The sequence below is a fragment of the Hypanus sabinus genome, chromosome 23, assembly GCF_030144855.1.
Source record: "Hypanus sabinus isolate sHypSab1 chromosome 23, sHypSab1.hap1, whole genome shotgun sequence".
NCBI classification, from domain to species: domain Eukaryota; kingdom Metazoa; phylum Chordata; class Chondrichthyes; order Myliobatiformes; family Dasyatidae; genus Hypanus; species Hypanus sabinus.
In genome coordinates this window covers 46,430,413-46,452,402 of record NC_082728.1, presented here as the reverse complement: position 1 = coordinate 46,452,402, position 21,990 = coordinate 46,430,413, and positions in this window count along the sequence as shown.

The following is a 21,990-nucleotide window of genomic DNA, read 5'->3' as shown; positions in this document are numbered from 1 at the left end:
CATGTGCTGATCCATACAAGTTCATCACCCTTGTTCCATACTTATATTAAAATAGACATACTTCAGCCCGCTGACTGCAATTTTGCCCTGTCATCTGCCTATACTTCCTCTCAATCTCTCTACATGCTGCATCTACCTGTGTACCAAGTGCCCCATCCCCTGACTCTGGTTGCAGTACCCTGCCAGAACTAATTTAAAGACTTCGCTACATCTGCCAGTAAGTATATGGGTCCCCTCAAGTTCAGGTGCAACTTATTCTTTTTTAACAGGTCATATGTTCCACAGAAATATCCCAAAGGTCCACAAATTTGAAACCCTGCCCCCCTGCATCACCTCCTCAACCACACATTCATCTGCCAAATCATCCATCTCTTACCCGCTCTGCTGGGTGACACAGGCAGTAATTGAGAGATTACCACCTCTGAGGTCCTGTTTTTCAGCTTCTTCCCTGATTCCTTATATTCTGTCTTCAGGACGTATCCCTTTTCCTATCCATGTCATTGGTGCCAATATGCTCCCCCCCCCCCCCCCCTCCAACCTGTAAAATTCTGTGAATCCAATCTGGGACGTGCTGTCCCTGGCTGCTGTCACCTGGGTGTCTCTTTCCTGTACACAGAATCTCCTGTCTGCTACTCTAACCTTATCACCACTGCATTTTGCTTCCCCCACCCGACCCCTTCCATTATGAGCCACAGAGCCAGACCCATTGCCAGAAACCTAGCACTGCAGCCTTCCCCTGTGAGGTTGCCCCCTAACAGCGATTGAGAGAATGGCCACAGGGGTACTCTATACTGGCTGCCTCTTCCCTTTCCCTCTCCTGACAGTTAACCACCTGCCTCCTACAACCTAGGGGTGACTACCTCCCTGTAACACTTACATAGAGACATAGAAAATAGGTGCAGGAGTAGGCCATTCTGCCCTTCGAGCCAGCACCGCTATTCAGTATGATCATGGCTAGCCATCCAACTCAGAACCCTGTACCTGCCTTCTCTCCATACCCCCTGATCCCTTTAGCCTCAAGGGCCATATCTAACTCCCTCTTAAGTATAGCCAATGAACTGGCCTCAACTGTTTCCTGTGGCAGAGAATTCCACAGATTCACCATTCTCTGTTTGAAGAAGTTTCTCCTCAGTTTCCTGAATGAGCTGTAGGCATTCCAGCTGCAGCTCCAGCTCCGTAGCAAGAGCTGCATCTGGATGCACTTCATGCAGATGTAAATATCAGGGAGACAGGAGGTGACCCACCCAGAGCTCCTACATCGGACATGAAGAACCCCTGGATCCAACCTCACTATTCTAGCTTAGGACTATTAGAATAAGAAAGATAGAATCTTATCAGGAACTTACCTTAGCTTCTGCCTCTTCTTGCTAGAGCCTCAAGTTCTCCACTCTAACACTGACTCACTCCAACAATGGCTGCTCCCTCAATGGTCACTCCACTTAAACCACATTTCTCTCTATATTGCTTTGATGAGTGTCTAATGGATGATAGAGAAATGGAAGTCTATTTGGGGGGAAGGGTTAGATTGATCTTAGAGCAGGTTAACGATCTAACATTGTGGGCTGAAGGGCTCGTACTGTGTTGTAACATTCTGTGTTTTATGTATCTCAGTTGGTCAAGCAGAATCAGTGGAAAGAGAAACCTGCTAGTGTTTGGTTCGAAGATATTTTAACACCACTGAGAAAGAGAGAAAGCCAATTAGTCTAAGTGGCAGAGATAGTGGAGGGTAATGGGTGGAACAAAGGAGATTTTTGTAGTAGGATAAACTGATGTAGCTATTGAATGGACTATAAAGCTCATTTGTCTGTGTAACATGTTGCTAATATCCACTGCATTTCATGGTTTCAACTGCCCAAGAGGTTTTAATAGCCCAACCAACTAATGAAAGAGAAACAGAGTTAATGTTTCACTCAACATTCACAGCTTTAGCTCCCAGTTGAGCAAAGGAAGCCACCAGCAAAATAAAGAGATAATTCAGCAAAGGAACTTGAAATATTAAAGTAAACCTTGTGACTCTCTCTGCATTTCAATCATTGCCAACTAAATTGGATACCAGTAAGCAGAAGGGGACCCCAGAGGAAACCTGTGGATTTGCACAATCCTCTGGTATTGATCATAGTTTGCCAACAAATGAGTCCCTCATCCAATGACTAAAATATCTTGCTCTAAGAACCTCAGTGGTCTGTAGCTGTCTTCAACCTTCCTGGCAAGAACATGAGATTTATTAGTGCATGCACCATTGAATGAAGTTACTCACATCTGGAGGAGAGAGCTGGAGCCAGACTTTTCTTGTCTTGGTCCAGTGGTTCTTCTGGCACCTCTCCCTGCCCAGACACACAGGACTTCCTCCCTAGCATTAATTGTATTGCTAAGGCTATCCAGATTTCTCTCTATAATTCAGGAACTGTCTCCCTCTTCCCCCTTCCTTGAAGTCTTGGATTTTTCCATAGTAACTTAACATTGGCACTGCCATGAAGACCGTGGCATTAAGAGATGAAATTGGGACAGTTTTGTGCATGAATTAAGGCTGCACGGCTCTGGTTGTAGAATACAGGAAAACTTTCATGTGCCATTTATCATATGGCAATGAGGAGCAACAAGCATTATGTCTCTTGTTTCAACTGTTCTCTGAGCTCTTTCCATCCCACGTATTTGTCTGCTTTTCAAAGTCAGGCTTTGATAGCTGCTGCTCAGAATTCTTGTAACCCTGCCCTATGAACCAAACGTGTTTGTAAAACTTCAGCAGTAGCAGCCTCCATCGGGTAATCTACCTGCAGAAGTCACTTAATTCATGACACTCTCAATCAAATGGTCTCAGATATTAAAAGATTTTAATAAGATTTTTTATAAATGACTATCAAATACTCAATGTGCAGAGGAAGAAAATTCATGCAAACAATAAATGCAAGCAAATAGCATTCTGAACTGAAGTCCACTAAGAGAGTCCGTCAACGAGCCCTTAGTTCACTGCAGAGACGAGTACACATCATGGAGCAGTGACCTGAACCAACTTGTCCCTCATCTCAGGCCCCAACACCCTGATCTTTCCTATCTGACCTGGTGCCTATATTGTCATGCAAACATTGGGTTCAGTCACTCCTAGACTTGTCCATATTCATATTCAGTCAATATGCTCCTGGACCTGGACTCATCCGCCGTGATTTGGCCCAGAATTTATATTGATTGAATCTTGGACCTTCCTCACTCTCGGCGATGGGCTGGCTGCCTCACTTCCTCTCAGTTCTGTGCCCTCACTGCCAAGCTAAATACTTGTAGCAGTTCAGAGCTGACTGAGTGTACAATTTAAGAGGAGATGAATACATTGCTTCACCGTATGTTAATGTCATCTTCTTTGCCAATTAAAACATTGAAATCTCTTAAAAGCAAGCATAGGTCATATTTTTATCCATGCTTGTCAGATCAATGTTTAATGTTCTGAGGATATTGCATTCTCAAAAGGGTTGAACCTAAGAAACAGAGAGTACAGTTGCCTCACTTTTACTGACCCCAGTCCAGTCCTAACATCTGCTGCTGCCTGTGTAGAATTTGCACATTCTTCCTGTGAATGCATGTCCTTCTCCCGGATCCTCAGTTTCCTCCCATAGCCCAAGCACATGCAGGTTGGTAGGTTAGGTGTCCACTGTGAGTTGTACAAGTGAGCAGTAGAATTTGGAGCAGTTGAAAGGAAGGTGGGAGAAATAAGAGTAGGTTATGTAAAGTGGAGCAACACACACAAAATGCTGGAAGAACTCAGCAGGTCAGACAGCATCTATAGAAATGAAGAAAGAATCAACATTTTGATCTGAGACCTCTCATCCAGGCATATTGTGTAAAGTGATTGTCAGGTCAAGCCCGATGAGACATGGGCTGAATTTCTACATTGTATCTATCTATGATTGTACATTGCAGAGACGGCATTAATCCATGATAGTTAAATATTGACTATTGTGACAGCCAACATGTTGTACCTCATTTTAACCCATCTGGCTGATCAGCATCAGGTGGAAAGTCAGTTTTGTACCCTGTCCAAAATCACTATGTGAGGTGAGGGCCTCCGCTGGTCACACCATGGATATTGTGTCCTTCCTGTCCAGATATGCAAGCCTGGGCAATATGATATGGACAGCAAGCTGTTGCCCATGTAGCAAGCTCCCTCCATGAACCCAAAGGAATGGCAGAGACCAACAGAGTTTGGTACCAACAGTGCCACAGGAGTTGCCACTCAGCATTCAACTTAATGTAGGACTGCCTCAGGAGCTCCAGCTCTGGATTTTCCACTCGGGGTTTTCTCCCGAAGCCTTTCCAATGAGTGGGTATAGTCACAAGGCAGCAGAGGTTTGAGATCAGAGTTTTCCTTCTCCTAGATTAATGATCTGGATGATGGGGTGGTAAATTGGATTAGTAAGTATGCAGATGACACTAAGATAAGTGGTGTTGTGGATAACGAAGTAGATTTTCAAAGCCCGCAGAGAGATTTAGGCCAGTTAGAAGAGTGGGCTGAAAGATGGCAGATGGAGTTTAATGCTGATAATTGTGAGGTGCTACATTTTGGTAGGAATAATCAAAATAGGACATACATGGTAAATGGTAGGGCATTGAAAAATGCAGTAGAACAGAGTGATCTAGGAATAATGGTGCCTATTTCCCTGAAGGTGGAATCTCATGTGGATCCGGTGGAGAAGAAACCTTTTGGTATGCTGGCCTTTATACATCAGAGCATTATAGGAGTTGGGATGTAATGTTAAAATTGTACAAAGCATTGGTGATGCCAAATTTGGAATATTGTGTACAGTTCTGATCACCGAATTATAGGAAAGATATCAACAATATAGAGAAAGTACAGAGAAGGTTTACTAAAATGTTACCTGGGTTTCAGCACCTAAGTTACAGAGAAAGGTTGAACAAGTTAGGTCATTATTCTTTGGAGCGTAGAAGATTGCGGGGGGGGGGGGGGGGACTTGATAGAAGTATTTAAAATTATGAGGGGGATAGATAGAGTTGACGTGGATAGACATGAGTTGAGAGTTAAGGGGCAAAAGTTTAGGGGTAATACAAGGGGGAACTTCTTTACTCAGAGAGTGGTAGCTGTGTGGAACGAGCTTCCAGTAGAAGTGGTAGAGGCAGGTTCGGTATTGTCATTAAAAGAAAAATTGGATTAGTATATGGACAGGAAAAGAATGGAGGGTTATGGGCTGAGTGCAGGTCAGTGGGACTAGGTGAGAGTAAATGTTTGGCACGGACTAGAAGGGTCGCGGTGGCCTGTTACCGTGCTGTAATTGTTATATGGTTATAGATGAACTGCCAACCACAGATGACGAGCCCCATCAGCCCGAAGTGACTAGTTTTAAGGTGCCAGCAACCCTTGTCCTGTCAGTAGAAACTGTTCTGCTGGGCTTAGTAGCCAGGATCTGGATTTGGTTGTCAGAGGCTATTTGAGATGCACACTATGAGAGCACTTAATAGGTAGTGGGAGCTTATTCTCATTACCACCCCTGGCTATAACAACCTTAAGGAATCTATCGTGGTAAGAACTAGCTAATCTGTAATACTTCCTCTCCTGTGATGTGAACTGACAGTGAGTGCTAGTCTGGTGCCAATACCTAGGGACTTGTTATTTGGGGTTTACTCTAACACTGGGAGAAAATGTGCTGTTCCTAGATAAGTCCCCAACCCATTTCATTAAAACATTGGAGAGGAGGTCATTCTAATAAACCATAGAGATTCAGAAAGTTAGGCTTTCATTGTATAGCTGAGTATAAGTCAAGCACATCAGACTGAATTTATTCTATAACTAATCATTCACAGATAATGCAAATTGGTCAATATGAACACCCAAAAGACTGCAGGTGCTGGGATCTCAGCAACACACAAAAGGCTGAAGGAACTCAAGCAGTCAAACAGCATCTATGGAAGGAAATGGACATTGAACATTTGGGGTCAAAACCCTTCATTTGGACTGAAGAACAGAAGAGAAATAGGCTGTGATGAAAAGGCGGAGGAGAAGGAGCAGTCATGGAGTGTATTTATTTCAGCCCGGCCTCATACCTTTTCCATACAAGTGGTCTTCTGCATCCACCTGTCACCTGCCAGAGGAAGGAAGGGATGGAGCTAGCAGGTGATAGGTGAGTCCAGGTGACAGCCAGTATCAACATGAGGAAGAAAGGGGTGGAAGTCAGTTTCAACAAAGGCTAATGGTCTTGCTGGCTAGTATTTAACCCAGATAGACCTGAAATATTGACTACCCACTTCCCTCCACAGACGTGACCCAATGCATACTTCTAACATTTTGGTTCAATAACTGCTCAAAAGTTTACTTCAAACTTACATATTAATTCATAATTTACCAATCAGTCCTTAATATGTTTCATCTGCTACCATGTATTTGGCAAAATCCTTCTTGCTTTTGATAATTATTACATTTCCCTTACTTCAAATATAATCTTGTTGGTCACCTATGATCCTGCCTTATTTCACTTTGCAGTCAGTTAACAGCACAGAATAGGTTCCATTGGTTTCTGCTGCAATGTTTCCAAAATCAGAATCAGGTTTAATATCACTGGGACATGTTGTGAAATTTGTTGACTTTGCAGCAGCAGTACATTGCAATACCCAACAGTAGAAAAAAGAACTGTGAATTGCAGTAAAAACACACACACACACACACACACACACACACACACACACACACACACACACACACACACACACACACACACACACACACACACACACACATATATATATATAATATTTGAATGAAATAAGCAGTGCAAAAATAGAAATCAAAGAAGTAATTCAGTAGTGTTCAAGGGTTCGATGTCTATTCAGAAATCAGATGGCAGAGGGGAAACTGTTTCTAAATTGCCGAGCGTAAATTGCCCTGTACACTATAGAAGCTAGTACCAACCCATGATGGAGCATGCTGGTTGCGAACGTGCTGAATGAATGAAGGTGGTGAGTTTTGCAGAGATTTAGTAGAAATCTAAATTCAGATGGGTTGCTTTGATCCAAGGATGATAATAGGTAAATTTTAAAGCTATTAAATCTAATTTGTTTTAATTTACCTGCAATCTGACTACACATGGCAATATAACTAGGAAATGGTCTTGATATTTGTGATTTTAAATAAGGTACAAGCAAAACATAATTAAATATGCATGTTTTATAATTAATCCATTTTCACTGTATAAGTTAAATGATACAAACAATGTTCTTGAATGTAAAAATCCACTTTAAAATGTCCTTAAGCACTTACCAACTGCACTGCTTCATGGTAGGTTTTAGATTTGATGATATGTAAATAGAAACTCAACTGAGAAAAATAATTTCTCCATACAGGTGCAATTTTGGAAGCTTCTTACAGCAGGCTGGTCAGAAGTAGAATTTCTACACCCACATATTTTACTGAGTTTGACTCATCAGAGTGCTAAGATAAAGAGATTCTTTGCTGTTTCACTGGGACATTTCAATCACTTGTCTCGTTTGCTAGCGTTTCATTTGCAGGTACAGTCTGAGGCGACAGATTACATGGAGAGGGCGAAGAGGGAATTGGAAATGAGAAGTGTTTATATTTGTTTTCTGCCCATGATATTTCTGAGGGCAGAAGAAGAGGGACTACAATCAAAATGTTGTCATGGTGCCACAGGCATACTGACAGCTGGTGTGAGCAGTCTAATTAAAAAGTGGCAGCTGATCAGAAGCAGTCATACACTCCTGATTCCTACATAAGAGTATTTTCATTAATAGGGTGGGACTGCTGTAAAAGTGTCTGTACACTAAAAGACATTTTGTGATTCACACTCTCATGAATAGATCAAGAGCGTAATGTCCCACCATGCCTGGAAAGAATAAATGTCTCACAAAATGTACAGGTTGTCAGAACAGTGTTAGAGAAAGAAGGAGGTGTCTGATCCCGTTTTTTTTTTGACACTACATCTGATATAATATTGACCATATTATTGATCCAGAAACAGTTGGAAAAAGAACACATCAGAAAAAGCTCTTCAGTTAAGCATACAGAGAAAATTGCTGTTTGAACCCATGTGCATGAATGGAGAAAAAGCAGGTGTTGGGGGAAGTTTCTTTAAGTGTTTATTTTCCTGTGTCAAGTGTAATTCCGTTGTAACAGCCTTCACACTTGAATCTGCATTGAGGTAAAAGATTGTGGCTGAACGGCTGGAAAATAATTCAGAAATTATGATTATAAAATCGTATCAACCAAGTGTTTCAGATATCCTTGATGAGGAGGAGCTAATGTGAAACTTGGTCATAGATCAAAGAGAAAACTGCTATTTCAATTGTTTTTGTACATGGAGACTTATTGAAAGGATAAAGCCTCTCAGCTACTAAGGATACCACTGTCGGCAAAGGGTGACCTGGTCAGCAGGTGTAAGTTTCACCTTACTGGATTGACCACTGAAATGATCAGTGGCCATTATATTATGTACACCTACACACCTGCCAATTAATGCAAACATCTAATCAGCCAATCATGTGACAGCAACTCAGTGCTTAAAAGCACAAAGACATGGTCAAGATTCAATCAAAGGCATTTCAAAATAGAGAAGTAATGGTAGCTGTATTTCTAGATATTGAAAAAGCATATGACTCACTATGGAAGGATGGTTTATTAATTAAACTCTATGATGTGGGAATTAGAGGTAGCACGTTTAATTGGACCAAAGATTTTCTTAAGGAAAGGACAATTCAAGTAAGAATAGGCGGTACAAGCTCCAAGTCAGTTAAAATAGATAATGGCACCCCTCAAGGAAGTGTCATTATTCCAGTTCTTTTTAATGTCATGATAAATTATATCTTTGAGCAGGTAGGGACAGGATTTGGCAAATCATTGCTTGTAGACGATGGTGCAATCTGGAAATGAGGAAGAAACGTCAAGTATATATTAAAGTAGGTACAAAAGCCATTAAGATCAGTTAAGAACTGGGCAAACAAATGGGGTTTCAGGATTTCCACTTCTAAGTCCAAGTATATGATTTTTTGGCTTTAGAAGGAAGATTCCTGATTGTGAATTGTGTCTATTTGAATGTCCATTAGAAAAAGTCAAGGCATTCAAGTTTTTAGCTGTCTGGTTTGATGAAAGACTTACTTGGAGGGTTCATATAGATAAAACAATTGGAAAGTTATGAGAAGTATTGCTGGATGTGACTGGGGAGCAGGGTGGGAAACTATGTACTTAATATATCTAGCTATGATTAGATCAGTAATTGATTATGGTTGTATTACTTGTGGTTCCACTGCTATGGCAGTGCTTGAAAAATTAGACACTGTGCAGTCAGAAGCTTTCTGAGCTTTCTGAGCTTTCAGAACAACATCAGTGCCTGCATTATGTGTGGAGATGGGAAAAGCACCTGTACATTTAAGACGAGTTAAGTTGGGCCTGCAGTACTGCGCAAGACTAAATAGCTTGAATCACAGCTGTCCATCAAAATGTCTTTTGCAGGAGACGTTGGAGCGCCAAAGTAAAATTTAAAGAGATCCATTTTTAGATTTGGTTAATATCTGGGCTGTGAAATTGAAACTGATTGAGGAAGACATAGCTGACCAAATTTGCTTGCCACCCATTACTTTTTGGCTTTTGCCAGAACCAGAAGTAGACCTATTCCTCCTTTTTCAGCTTCAAGGAAGCAGAGCAATTTCAATAGCGTCGATCGGAGATGAATATTTAAATAATAACTGGGGATCTTATCTGAAGATTTTCACTGATGGCTCAGTGGACCCAGAGGGTAGTAAGGCAGGATCTGGGATGTACGTGTCTCAACTTGGAGTTGAGAATGGTCACTGGGTTTCAGATGGTGTTTCTGTCTTTGCAACAGAATTATTAGCAAACATCTGGGCCTTATGATGGATAGAAGACTCTCGACCATGCAGGGTTATCATCTGTTCGGATTCTGCTGCTGCCTTAGAGGCTATAAAAGGGAATAAATCAAAAGCTTGTCCTGACATAGTTATTGAGATTCTCTTAATTTTGTTTAAAGAAGGGAAGATGTGTTGTGAAGTTAGATTTACATGGATACCTGGGCATGCTGGGTGGAGGGAAATGAAATTGTGGATGACATTGTAAAGTCTTCGTTACAGAGCTGGCAAGTAGGAATTAGAATACCCCTAGCAGAGCAGAACTGAGAAGTAGGATAAAAAAAGTCATAGTGAAGAAATGGCAAGAGGATTGGAAAAATGAATTAAAGAGAAGGCACTTCTTTTCTAGTCACCCTCTAGTTAAAAAGGTCTCAGACTGCTACACTTTAAATCATAGAAATATGGTGAAATTAACAAGACTTAGGTTGGGGCATTGTGGGCTAAACTATTACTTAAAGATAATAGGAAAACATCCAACTGGATTATGTGACTGTGGTAGTTCAGAGACAGTTCAGCATGTTTTGCTGAGTTGTAATTGATCTAAAATTGATAGAAGAATATTGTTCAAGAGGCTGTCTGACTTAAATGTATTTTGATTTTTCTATTAAATCTTTGTTTGGCCACCAAGAGAACCACGATCTGATTAAAAAGTTTATTATTCTGTTTCTACGTGCGACTAGTTTATATTTGAGAATTTGAGTTTCTTGAAATTCTGTAATTAATTGTACATCCTGAGGAGGGCAGTAATACACCTAGCTGTGTCTAAACTGCTGGAAATAGAGGAAGAAGAGGAGGAAGAGGAGGAAGAGGAGGAAGAGGAGGAAGAGGAGGAAGAGGAGGAAGAGGAGGAAGAGGAAGAGGAAGAGGAAGAGGAAGAGGAAGAGGAAGAGGAAGAAGAAGAGGAAGAAGAAGAAGAAGAAGAAGAAGAAGAAGAAGAAGAAGAAGAAGAAGAAGAAGAAGAAGAAGAAGAAGAAGAAGAAGAAGAAGAAGAAGAAGAAGAAGAAGAAGAAGAAGAAGAAGAAGAAGAAGAAGAAGAAGAAGAAGAAGAAGAAGAAGAAGAAGAAGAAGAAGAAGAAGAAGAAGAAGAAGAAGAAGAAGAAGAAGAAGAAGAAGAAGATTTAATCATTGTTCAGACCAAATATCAGAATGGAGAAGAAATATGACCTGAGTGACTTTAACCATGGAATGATTGTTGGTGCCAGATGGGATGGTTTGAGTATCACTGAAACTACTGATCTCCTAGGATTTTCACACACAACAATCTCTAGAGTTTACAGTGCATGGTGTGAAAACAAAAAAAGACCAGTGAGCACCATTTTTGTTGGCAAAAATGCTTAATGGAAGTATTTCATAATATGGAATTCTGACTTTTTTGTTAGTTACTAAATGTTCCTGATCAAGAGGTCAGGACAACCAATGATGATTTAATTAGCAGCCTTTTATAATGGTAAGTAGGCAGGAAGTGACACGAGACATACACTTCTGCTTCACTGCATTGTTTTGAAGGATCGGACTAGAACTGGCTGAGATGGCCTGTTTCTGTGCTGTAATTTTTATATGGTTATATGATCCTCACGTTGTTGTGTTTGATATGAGGGGTAGTGCATAGAGCACACACCAGCATGGCAGCATGCAGCCTATTCAACCCAACTTTATTGATAACGCTGCTTGTACAATATGTGAACTCCTCCTATGTGGGAGTGGCATAGGATTAACCCATTAACTACCTCAACACACATAAAATACATTTCCAGGCTGCTGATGGAATCTTATATGTTTATTAATAAGACCTCTAAAGGTGTCATTCGCATTAGATTAAATAACATGAACGGAGGAGGAGCAAATGGCAGCCCAACGCAGCATGCGCGGCCTCTCTGGAGAATGGATATCTGTTCTGTGTTAAGTAGGGGATCTGTACACAATCTTGATTTGATGGAGGCAGACGTGAGAGCACGGAGGAACATCTGGAGAAACTTCTGAAATGCCTGCTTCGCTGCCGCTGCTACTGTGCGGTCCGGAATCTCCGGAGGAGAAGGCCTCAGCTTTGCTTGTTCCAGCAGCCGGGACGAGGTCGAAGGCGCTCAGCAGATGATGCCACTTGGGAGGCTGTATCGGAGGGGGTGGTCAGAGGCTCGAAGTTTTCAGACGGACTCAGAGTCTGCTGTCGTCGGGTGCTTCCGAGGCATTGTCGGTGCCTGGAAGTCTATCGCAGGGAGAGTTCTCCCGTTTGCTGCCCGATATCGGGACAATTGGAGTTGACCGAGACTTGAGACTTTTAAACTGCGCCCATGGTCTGCATTTATCGAATTGCGGTATTGTTTTGCACTGCTGTAACTATATGCTATAATTATGTGGTTTTGTCAGTGTGAGTCTTGGTTTGTCCTTTTTTTTTATTTTGTGATATCACTCCGAGGAACAGTGTATCATTTTTAATGCACGTATGCATTTCTAAATGACAATAAATGAGGACTGAGTGTCCTCATAATCTATTCTAATCTATTGTGTAAAAATAATTATCTGATTTATATGATTTAATTCAATCATGTTGGGACTCACCCTCTTGGCCTCTTGTAACCCCTGCCTCATCCATCCTGAAGTCTGCAATGGAGGAGCAGACAAAACAAGAGAAACCCCAAGGCTGTCTTGGGTGTCACTGAGTGCTTTGCTTCTTATCACAGAGGCAATATTTCATCCAACTTGGGTCCAAGAGGACTTTCATTGTCCTGATCAATCTGCCCATGAACTTTCTCAAAGTCGATGCCGAAGTCTAGGTCAGCTGTATCCAATATGTTACACTCCCCAACACTCCTTGTTACCTCCTCAAAGCACTCAGTCCAATTAGTCAGGCATAATTTCCCTTAGCAAATATAGTTCCTCGGAATTACTTGCTGATACCTTGCCCAGAAACAGTATTATGTTGACCTATAATTACCACTCTATCCTGATTGTTTTTTTAACAAGAGTACCATGTTACATTCTTCCAGTTCTTTGGCATCACAACAGAAAGATTTAGAAAATGATAATCAGAATCTCTGGTATTTCCTCATTTGCTTTTTGTGTTAGGATGAGGTACTTTTCACACTGACCCTGTCAGTTATCACCTTTAATAGGTGCTAGTCATTTTACCTTACATCTGGTATCAAGTCTCCAACTCATCACTGACGTCAGTGCTGCCATCACGGGATAAGAGGATGAGGGCTGAACTTTTATCATTTTATTAAACGTTCATCCTGATGCTGTTTTGAATCATCCCTGGCTTATGTGTGAAAGCCAGCAAAGTGTTTGCTGAGTATCAGTGTGAGAGCAAGCAGGAGGAGAGCGGATGGAAGCATGGCAGAGAGAGAGAAGGACAATGGGGGAAAGCAAAGATGCAGTAAAGCCTTACTGGTTGGGACGTGCGTGAATCAGATGCCCAAAGAGTGTTTCTGAATGAAGGTTGGGATCGATTTCATTCACTGCTCTCTCTCCAACCAGCTACCAAAGAGCCAGGATCCTTCATCACCTGGAGACAGTCATGAGTAACAAGCAGTAGCACTCTGAGTTTACAGATCCACTTGTAACAATGTGGTGCCTTCACCTGCCTGAGTGTCCCAGAAATAATCTTCTCAGAGGTGGAAGTCTTCACTCCACTAAGCAACACTCATAAATTCTCGCTGAACCAAACATTGAAGATTGAGAGGAGTTTGGGTAGTGGCATACAAAATTATGAGGGACACAGATAGGGTAAATGCAAGCAGGAGTTTTCCATTAAGGTTGTGTGGGACTACAACCAGAGGTCATGGGCTAAGGCTGAAAGATAAGAAAGTTTAAGGGGAACATGAGGGGAAACTTTTTCACTCCAAGGTCTATAAGTGTGTAGAATGAGATGCCAGTGCAAGTGGTGCATGCAAGCTCAATTTCAATTCTTAAGAGAAGTTTGGATAGGTACATGGATGGTAGGGGTATGAAGGGCTATGATCCTGCAGCACAGTCAGTTTGGAGCAGATGCAAAGAATAGATTTTTGATGGAAATGTGACAAAAATGTAATAGAATGCTCTAATAGAATGACAGTGCAGAATAACAAATATAACATAACTTACAAGAATGCCTTTTGTCCTTACAGCGGAAACTCAATGGTCCATTTATTGTAAATAAAGAATGAGACAAAATTATTAATACAGGAAAATGGCCAACCCTCTCTTATTTCCTGTTCCCTATACTGTAATGCTGTAGATATGCAGTGCTCACAGGCATTGACAAGATGTATATGAATTTACAAGATGAATGCATCATCTGTAATTATGCATAAAATAACAGCTCTGAAACACAACGAGGCAATATCATCTCATAAGATTCTCCAGGAAACGCATCAATGTGACAAGGAGCTAAGACTATCAGGCATTTAGGTTTTGAATTCCTAATAGAAAGGATGCTATTTTCAGAAGAGGAATGCTCTGCTCTTCAAAGGTTCTGATTATTCTCTCTTGCATATTATATTTACAAGCTTCTGTGAAAGTAAGTGAGGATTGATTGGCAAGAGGAAAAGGGTAAAATGAAATATGGTAACTAAATGAAGCTTTATGAGTCTTTCTATTCAAAGAAAGTGGCAAGGAAAGCAAAATAAAGGACTAAATTTCAGGGGGATGGAAGATACTGGCAGTGGGTGCTCTGGAGCGAGAAAAGCAAAGGTTTTACACTGATGCACATCAATATCAGAATCAAAAGCTGGTTTAATATCAGGAGCATATGATGTGAAATTTGTTGTCTTTGCCTTTCAGTACAATGAAATCTATAATAATACAGTAAATTAATTAATTAAATTAAATAAGTAGTGCAAACATAGAAATTAAAAAGTAGTGAGGTAGTGTTCATGGGTTCAATGTCCATTCAGAAATCGGATGGCAGGGGGCAAGAAGCTGTACCTGAATTGTTGAATCTGTGGCTTCAGGCTCCCCCACCTCCTTTCTGTTGGTAGCAATGGGAACAGGGCATGTGCTCAATACCTACAGGACACTAGTTAAAAGGAGCAAGATAATCAGATCATAACACACATTTTTGGTTGAAATTGAACCCTAAAGTGATGAGCAAGTGGGATTTGGAACACGGAAAGGTAAAATATTGAAGGAATAAGGATGTTGCCGAGTCTGGAGTACTCGAGTTATAAGGAGATATTGGATATGCTGCTATTTTCCCTGCAGTGAAGGAAGCTGAAGATTAAAATCATAAGACATAGAAATAGAATTAGGCCAATAGTCCCATCGAGTCTGCAGTGCCATTCAATGATGGTTGATCTTTTCCCTTCCTCCTCAACTCCACTACCCGGCCTTCTCCCCATAACCTTTGATGCTGTGTCCTATCAAGAGCCTATCAAGCTCTGCCTTAAGTACACCCAACGACCTGGCCTACACTGCTGCCTGTGGTAATAAATTCCACAAATTCGCCACCCACTGGCTAAAGAAATTTCTTTGAATCTCTGTTTTAAATCCTCTATCCTGAGGCTGGGCCAGTGAGCACAGATCCAAGGCTATCAAACGTTCCTTGTAAGATAACTCTTTCATTCCGGGAATCATTATTGTGAACTTTCTCTGAACCCTCTCTAATGTCAACTCACCTTTTCTAAAATGAGGGGCCCAAAACTGTTCACAATACTCAAGCTGAGGCCTCACCAGTGCCTTATAAAGCCTCAGCATCACATCCCTGTTCTTTTATTCTAGACCTCTTGAAATGAATGCTAACTTTGCATTTGCTTTCTTCACCACTGACTCCATTCACAAGTTAAACTTCAGGGTATTCTGCACAAGGACTCCCAAGTCCCTTGGCATCTCAGATTTTTGGATTTCTCACCATTTACAAAATTGTCTGCCCATTTATTTGTTCTACCAAAGTGGATGACCCTGCATTCTCCAGCATTGTATTTCATTTTCCACATTCTTGCCCAATTTCCTAATCTGTCTAAGTCTTTATGCAGCCTACCTGTTTCCTCAACACTACCTGCCCCTCCACCAATCTTCATATCATCTATAAACTTGGTAACAATGTTTTCTATTCCACCATCTAAATCATTGGCATACAGCATAAAAAGAAGTGGTCCCAGCACTGACCCCTGTGGAATACCACTAGACACCGACAGCCAAGCAGTAAAGGATCTTTTTATTCCCACTTGCAGCCTCCTACCAATCAGCTAACATTCTAACCATGCCAGTAACTTTTGTGTAATACCATGGCTCTTAACTTGGTAAGCAGCCTTATGTTTGTCAGCTTGTCAATGGCCTTCTGAAAGTCCAAATATACAATATCCACTACATCTCCTTTATCTATCCTACTTGTAATCTCCTTAAGGAAACCATGCTGACTTTGTCATGTCTTGTCCTTTGTCACTAAGTATTCCATCACCTCATCTTTAACAATTGAATCCAACATCTTTGCAACCACTGAGGTCAGGCTAACTGGTTTATAACTTCCTTTCTGCTGCCTTCCTCCTTTCTTAAAGAGTGGAGTGATGTTTGCAACTGTCCAGTCCTCTGGCACCATACCAGAGTCAAATGATTTTTGAAAGATCATTACTAATGCCTTCACAGTCTCTACTGCTTCCTCTTTCAGAACCCTAGTGTGCAGTTCATTTGGTCTGGGTGACTTATGTACCCTTAGGTCTTTTAAGTTTTTGAGCACCTTCTCCCTTGTGATAGTAACTGCACCCACTTCTCTTCCCTCATACCCTTCAACACCTGAAACACTTTTGGTGTCTTCCACAGTGAAGACTGATGCAAAATACTCAATTTATCCTTCTGTCATCTTCCTTGCCCCCTGTTCTTATTTCTCCCATCTCATTTTCTAGTGGTCCTATATCCACTCTCATCTCACCTCTCTTTTATTTCCTGCATACTTGAGAAAGTTTTCATGATCCACTTTGATAGTTGTTAGCTTGCTTTCATACTTCATCTTTTCCATCCTTAATTTAATTGCACACTGTAGGTTTTTAAAAACTTCCCAGGCCTCTGTATTATCACTAGTTTTTGCATTGTTATATGTCCTTTCTTTTGCTTTTACATTAACTTCCCTTGTCAGCCATGGTTGTACTATTTTGCCATTTAAGTACGTCTTTGTCTTTGGAATATATCTATCCTGCACCTTTCATATCTTTCCCAGAAACTCACACTATTGCTGCTCTGCTGTCATTCCTGCCAGCATCTCCTTCCAATTTACTTTGGCCAACTCCTTTCTCATACCACTGTAATTTCCACTGAAATACTGCTATGTCAGACTTTACTTTCTCCTGTCAAATTTCAAGTTGAACTGAATCATAGTGATCACTGCCTCCTAAGGGTTATTTCGCCTTAAGCTCCCTAATTACCTCAGGTTCATGACAGAACACCCAATCCAGTATAGCTGATCCCCTAGTAGGCTCAGTGACAAATTGTTCTAAAAGCCATCTTGAAAGTATTCAACAAGCTCACTCTCTTGTGATTCTTTACAAACCTGATTTTCCCAATTCACCTGCATGTTGAAATCTCCCATGACTATCATAATATTGTCCTTTTGATATGCCCTTTCTATTTCCCTTTGCAATCTGCGGTCCACATCCCAGCTACTGTTAGGAGCCTGTATAAAACTGCCATCAGGGTCCTTTTACCCTTGCAGTTTCTTAATTCAACATCTTCTGATCTTATATTGTATCTTTCCACTGATTTGATGCCATTTTTTACCAGCAGAGCCACGTCATTCCCTTTGCCAATCTTCCTATCCCTCCGATACAATGTGTAACCTTGGACATTCGGCTCCCAACTACAACCATCCTTCAGCCACGATTCAGTGATGGCCACAACATCATACCTGGCAATCTCTAATAATGCAACAAGATCTTCCACCTTATTTCTTATACTCCATGCTGTGAGATGTAACACCTTGAGTGCTACATTTGCTGCTCTTTTTGATTTTGCATCCCTAATGCACTGATACTCACCCTGTTGGCCACAATTTTATCCTATTATCTGTCTGCCCTTCCTGACAGTCTGACTGCACGTTATCTTTGCTGTTTTACCATCTGTCCTATCTTGCATCCCTTCACTCCAGTTCCCACCCCCTGCCAAATTAGCTCGAACCCTCCTTGTCTTTTAGCCAAAGCCAAGACATCCTAACACACTACTTTTACAGCTAAAATGAAATACCTACAGCACAGCAGTAAAAATCTTAACCAGGGCATTACAGGACAATATGGCAGGGTGAAGCTGCTGATAAGGAATTGTCAGGTGGGAAGTGTTTGAGGATGTGGAGATAGAGATGTGGGTGCACCTTGTAGAAAGCTGAAGTGCAGGCAAATGCTTACTCACACCAACAGCTCTTCTGAAAAAAAAGCAGATTAAGTCTCCTCTCCATGACAATGGAGTTTGAGTGACAATCCTAAGGAGTGGTATTGCAGCAACTACCTTGCACTCAACATCAGTAAGACCAACAAACTGATTGTGGACTTCAGAAAGGGTTATCGAAGGAGCAGAATTGGAAAGGGTGAGCAATTTCAGGTTCCTGGGTGTCAACATCTCTGAGGATCTGTTCTGGGCCCAATGTTGATACAGAATGCAGTTACAAAGAAGGCATAATAGCGACTATATTTCACTAGGAGTTTGAGGAAATTTGGTATCTCACCAAAGGCGATCACAAATTTCTACAGATGCCTTGTAGGGAGCATTCTGACTGGCGTGATGGCCATCTGGTGTGGGCCAGCGGTGGTCAGAGAGTGGGGGGGTCACTGCACAGGATTGAAGTAAGCTGCAGAAAGTTTTAAACTCAGTCAGCTCCACCATGGGTACGAGCCTTTCTTCAAAAGGCAATGTCTGAAAAAGGAGGCATCCATTATTAAGGTCTCCCATCACCCAGGATATCCCCTCTTCCCATTGCTACCATCAGAAAGGAGGAACAGGAGCCTAAAGGCACACACTTAATGATTCAGAAACAGCTTCTTCCCCTCTGCCATTCGATTTCTGAATGGACCTTGAACCTATGAACACTACCTCACTATTTTTTTTGCATTACTTATTTAATGTAACTTCTAATTGTATAATTATATATGTATAATTACAGATATGCCAGTGATATTAAACCTGATTCTGATTCTGAAAGCAGCAGTGTGCACTAAGACGTGAGGTATGACAGGAATCAGCCGTATGGAAAGTTCCTGCTCTATGAAGCTGAGAATAAACCGGTCCCTGACCTTCACAGACAAAGCATTCCATAAATGTTTGAGGTTGCAGGAAGTCACAGGTTTCAGTCAGGATAAAGAAATTGCTTTGTGCTTTACATCTTTAAGAAACCCAGTTTTAGGAGAAATGGATTAACTATCTATCCTGTGAAATGGTAATCTTTAAAATCACTAGATGTGAATGCCTTGTGCTCCACACCTCTCAAAATCAGAAAGGAATCTTATTGTTATAAGGATCTTTCTATGTCAGTTACTATGTATTTCTTTTACTTGGGAAAAGTTTAAATGCAAAGGCCAGATTTTAACCCAGGGTACAAAAGAGAAGTGGAATGAGTATCAGTAATTGCTCAAAATCAACGATGGTTTAAAATATTATAGGAAAGTAAGGTCTAGAGTCAGTAGCTTTGAGTAAGCAACTGAGTTAATGTAGTCAGACATTTAAGAATGCATGAGGTAAACACAGATGTGGAGATTATTGTACTCTCAGTCCTCAATACCACTGATATTTCATTGGCACATCTAAATGTTCAGAAGTTCAGTAACAGACAGACAGACAGACATACTTTATTGATCCCGAGGGATATTGGGTTTCGTTACAGTCGCTCCAACCAAGAATAGTGAAGAAATATAGCAATATAAAAACCATAAATAATTAAATAATAATAAGTAAGTTATGCCAAGCGGAAATTAGTCCAGGACCAGCCTATTGGCTCAGGGTGTCTGACACTCCAAGGAAGGAGTTGTAAAGTTTGATGGCCACAGGCAGGAATGACTTCCTATGACGTTCATTGTCGCATCTCAGTGGAATGAGTCTCTGGCTGAATGTACTCCTGTGCCTAACCAGTACATTATGGAGTGGATGGGAGTCATTGTCCAAGATGGCATGCAACTTGGACAGCATCCTCTTTTCAGACACCACCGTCAGAGAGTCCAGTTCCACCCCCACAACATCACTGGCCTTAGGAATGAGTTTGTTGATTCTGTTGGTGTCTGCTACCCTCAGCCTGCTGCCCCAGCACACAACAGCAAACATGATAGCACTGGCCACCACAGACATGTAGAACATCCTCAGCATCATCTCACAGATGTTAAAGGACCTCAATCTCCTCAGGAAATAGAGACGGCTCTGACCCTTCTTGTAGACAGCCTCAGTGTCCTTTGACCAGTCCAGTTCATTGTCATTTGTATCCCCAAGTATTTGTAATCCTCCACCATATTGACACTAACCCCTTGGATGGTAACAGGGGTCACTGGTGCCTTAGCCCTCCTCAGGTCACCACCATCTCCTTAGCCTTTTTCACATTAAGCTATAGATGATTCTGCTCACACCATGTGACAAAGTTTCCCACCTTAGCCCTGTTCTCAGCCTCATCTCCCTTGCTGATGCAGAGTCATCAGAAAACTTCTGAAGATGGCAAGACTCTGTGCAGTAGTTGGTCTGAGGTGTAGATGGTGAAGAGAAAGGGAGACAGGACAGTCCCCTGTGGAGCCCCAGTGCTGCTGACCACTCTGTCTGACACACAGTGTTGCAAGCGCAAGTACTGTGGTCTGCCCATCAGGTAATCAATAATCCACGACACCAGGGAAGCATCCCCCTGCATCACTGTCAGCTTCTCACCCAGCACAGCAGGGTAGATGGTGTTGAGCGCACTGGAGAAGCAGAAAAACATGACCCTCACAGTGTTCGCCGGCTTGTCCAGGTGGGCATAGACACCGTTCAGCAGGTAGACGACGGCATCCTCAGCTCCTAGTTGGGGCTGCTAGGCAAACTGGAGGGGGTCTAAGTGTGGCCTAATCATAGGCTGGAGCTGCTCTAGAACAAGTCTGTCCAGGGACTTCATGATGTGGAAGGTCAATGCCACCGGTCTGTAGTCATTGGAGACACTGGGGTATGGCGTCTTCGGTACAGGAACAAGGCAGGACGTCTTCCACAGCACAGGAACCCTCTGGAGACTCAGGCTCAGGTTGGACATGGTGAAGTACTCCACTTAGCTGGGGGGCACAGCCTTTGAGCACCCTGGGGCTGACAGCATCTGGGCCTGCAGCCTTGCTTGGGTGGAGACGTTTCAGCTGTCTTCTCATCTGTTCAGCTGTGAGGCCCACCGTGGTGGTTTCAGGTGGGGAGGGGTGTAGTCACGAGAGCAGGGTGGGGGGCTGTGAGGAGGGGTAGGGGGGGAGAGTGGAGTATATGTTGGTTGGGACTCATCTTAGACTTTTTTCTGTTAAATATACATTCACATATTGAGGACCCAAACATCATATAAGTAGACAGATCCATTTCCTGACTACTTATATTAAATGGCTCCCTCGTTGTGCACCATTCTAAATGAGAGCTGTTCCTTGTGATGTTGAAATTGATCACTGCTTGTATGTTCCACTGGATGTAGTTTGTTAGCTAATATCACTTCATTTTAAGTATTTAAATATTTTGATGTGTTTGTTAATGCAAGTTAATGATTTTAGAACATAAGAGGGTATATTTTTATGCTTATTTGTGAGTGCATTGTGTGTATAGGGTATCCAGGAGGAGGTACCACTTCTAATGAAGGGGTTTGTACGTCCAGTCTGGGGCAGCTCATTTACTATTGATCCCCACTGGACACTCAGCTCCCAGCTGTGGCTCGAAGTGGCAGTTTGCATGCAACAGCGGCCACACCCCGGTACACTGCTTTGACATGTGGGTCAAACCAGATGAGAGTAGTCAGTTGCCTCCTACCATATTGAGAAAGGCACATGCCTGTCCTAGCATGCAAAGTCAACCCCGGTGGACTGGACGGAAGAAACCTACAGTAGAATCAATGGCCAGGACCATGGTACTGCGATGCTCCATGTTCAGCAAAGGGCATGCCAAGGCACAGAAGGTGTCATTGTCATCCACTGCACACCAAGGAAGACCCCAGTTTGTGACACTGGACCTGGCCTTCTGAGATCAAGAGAGAGCAAC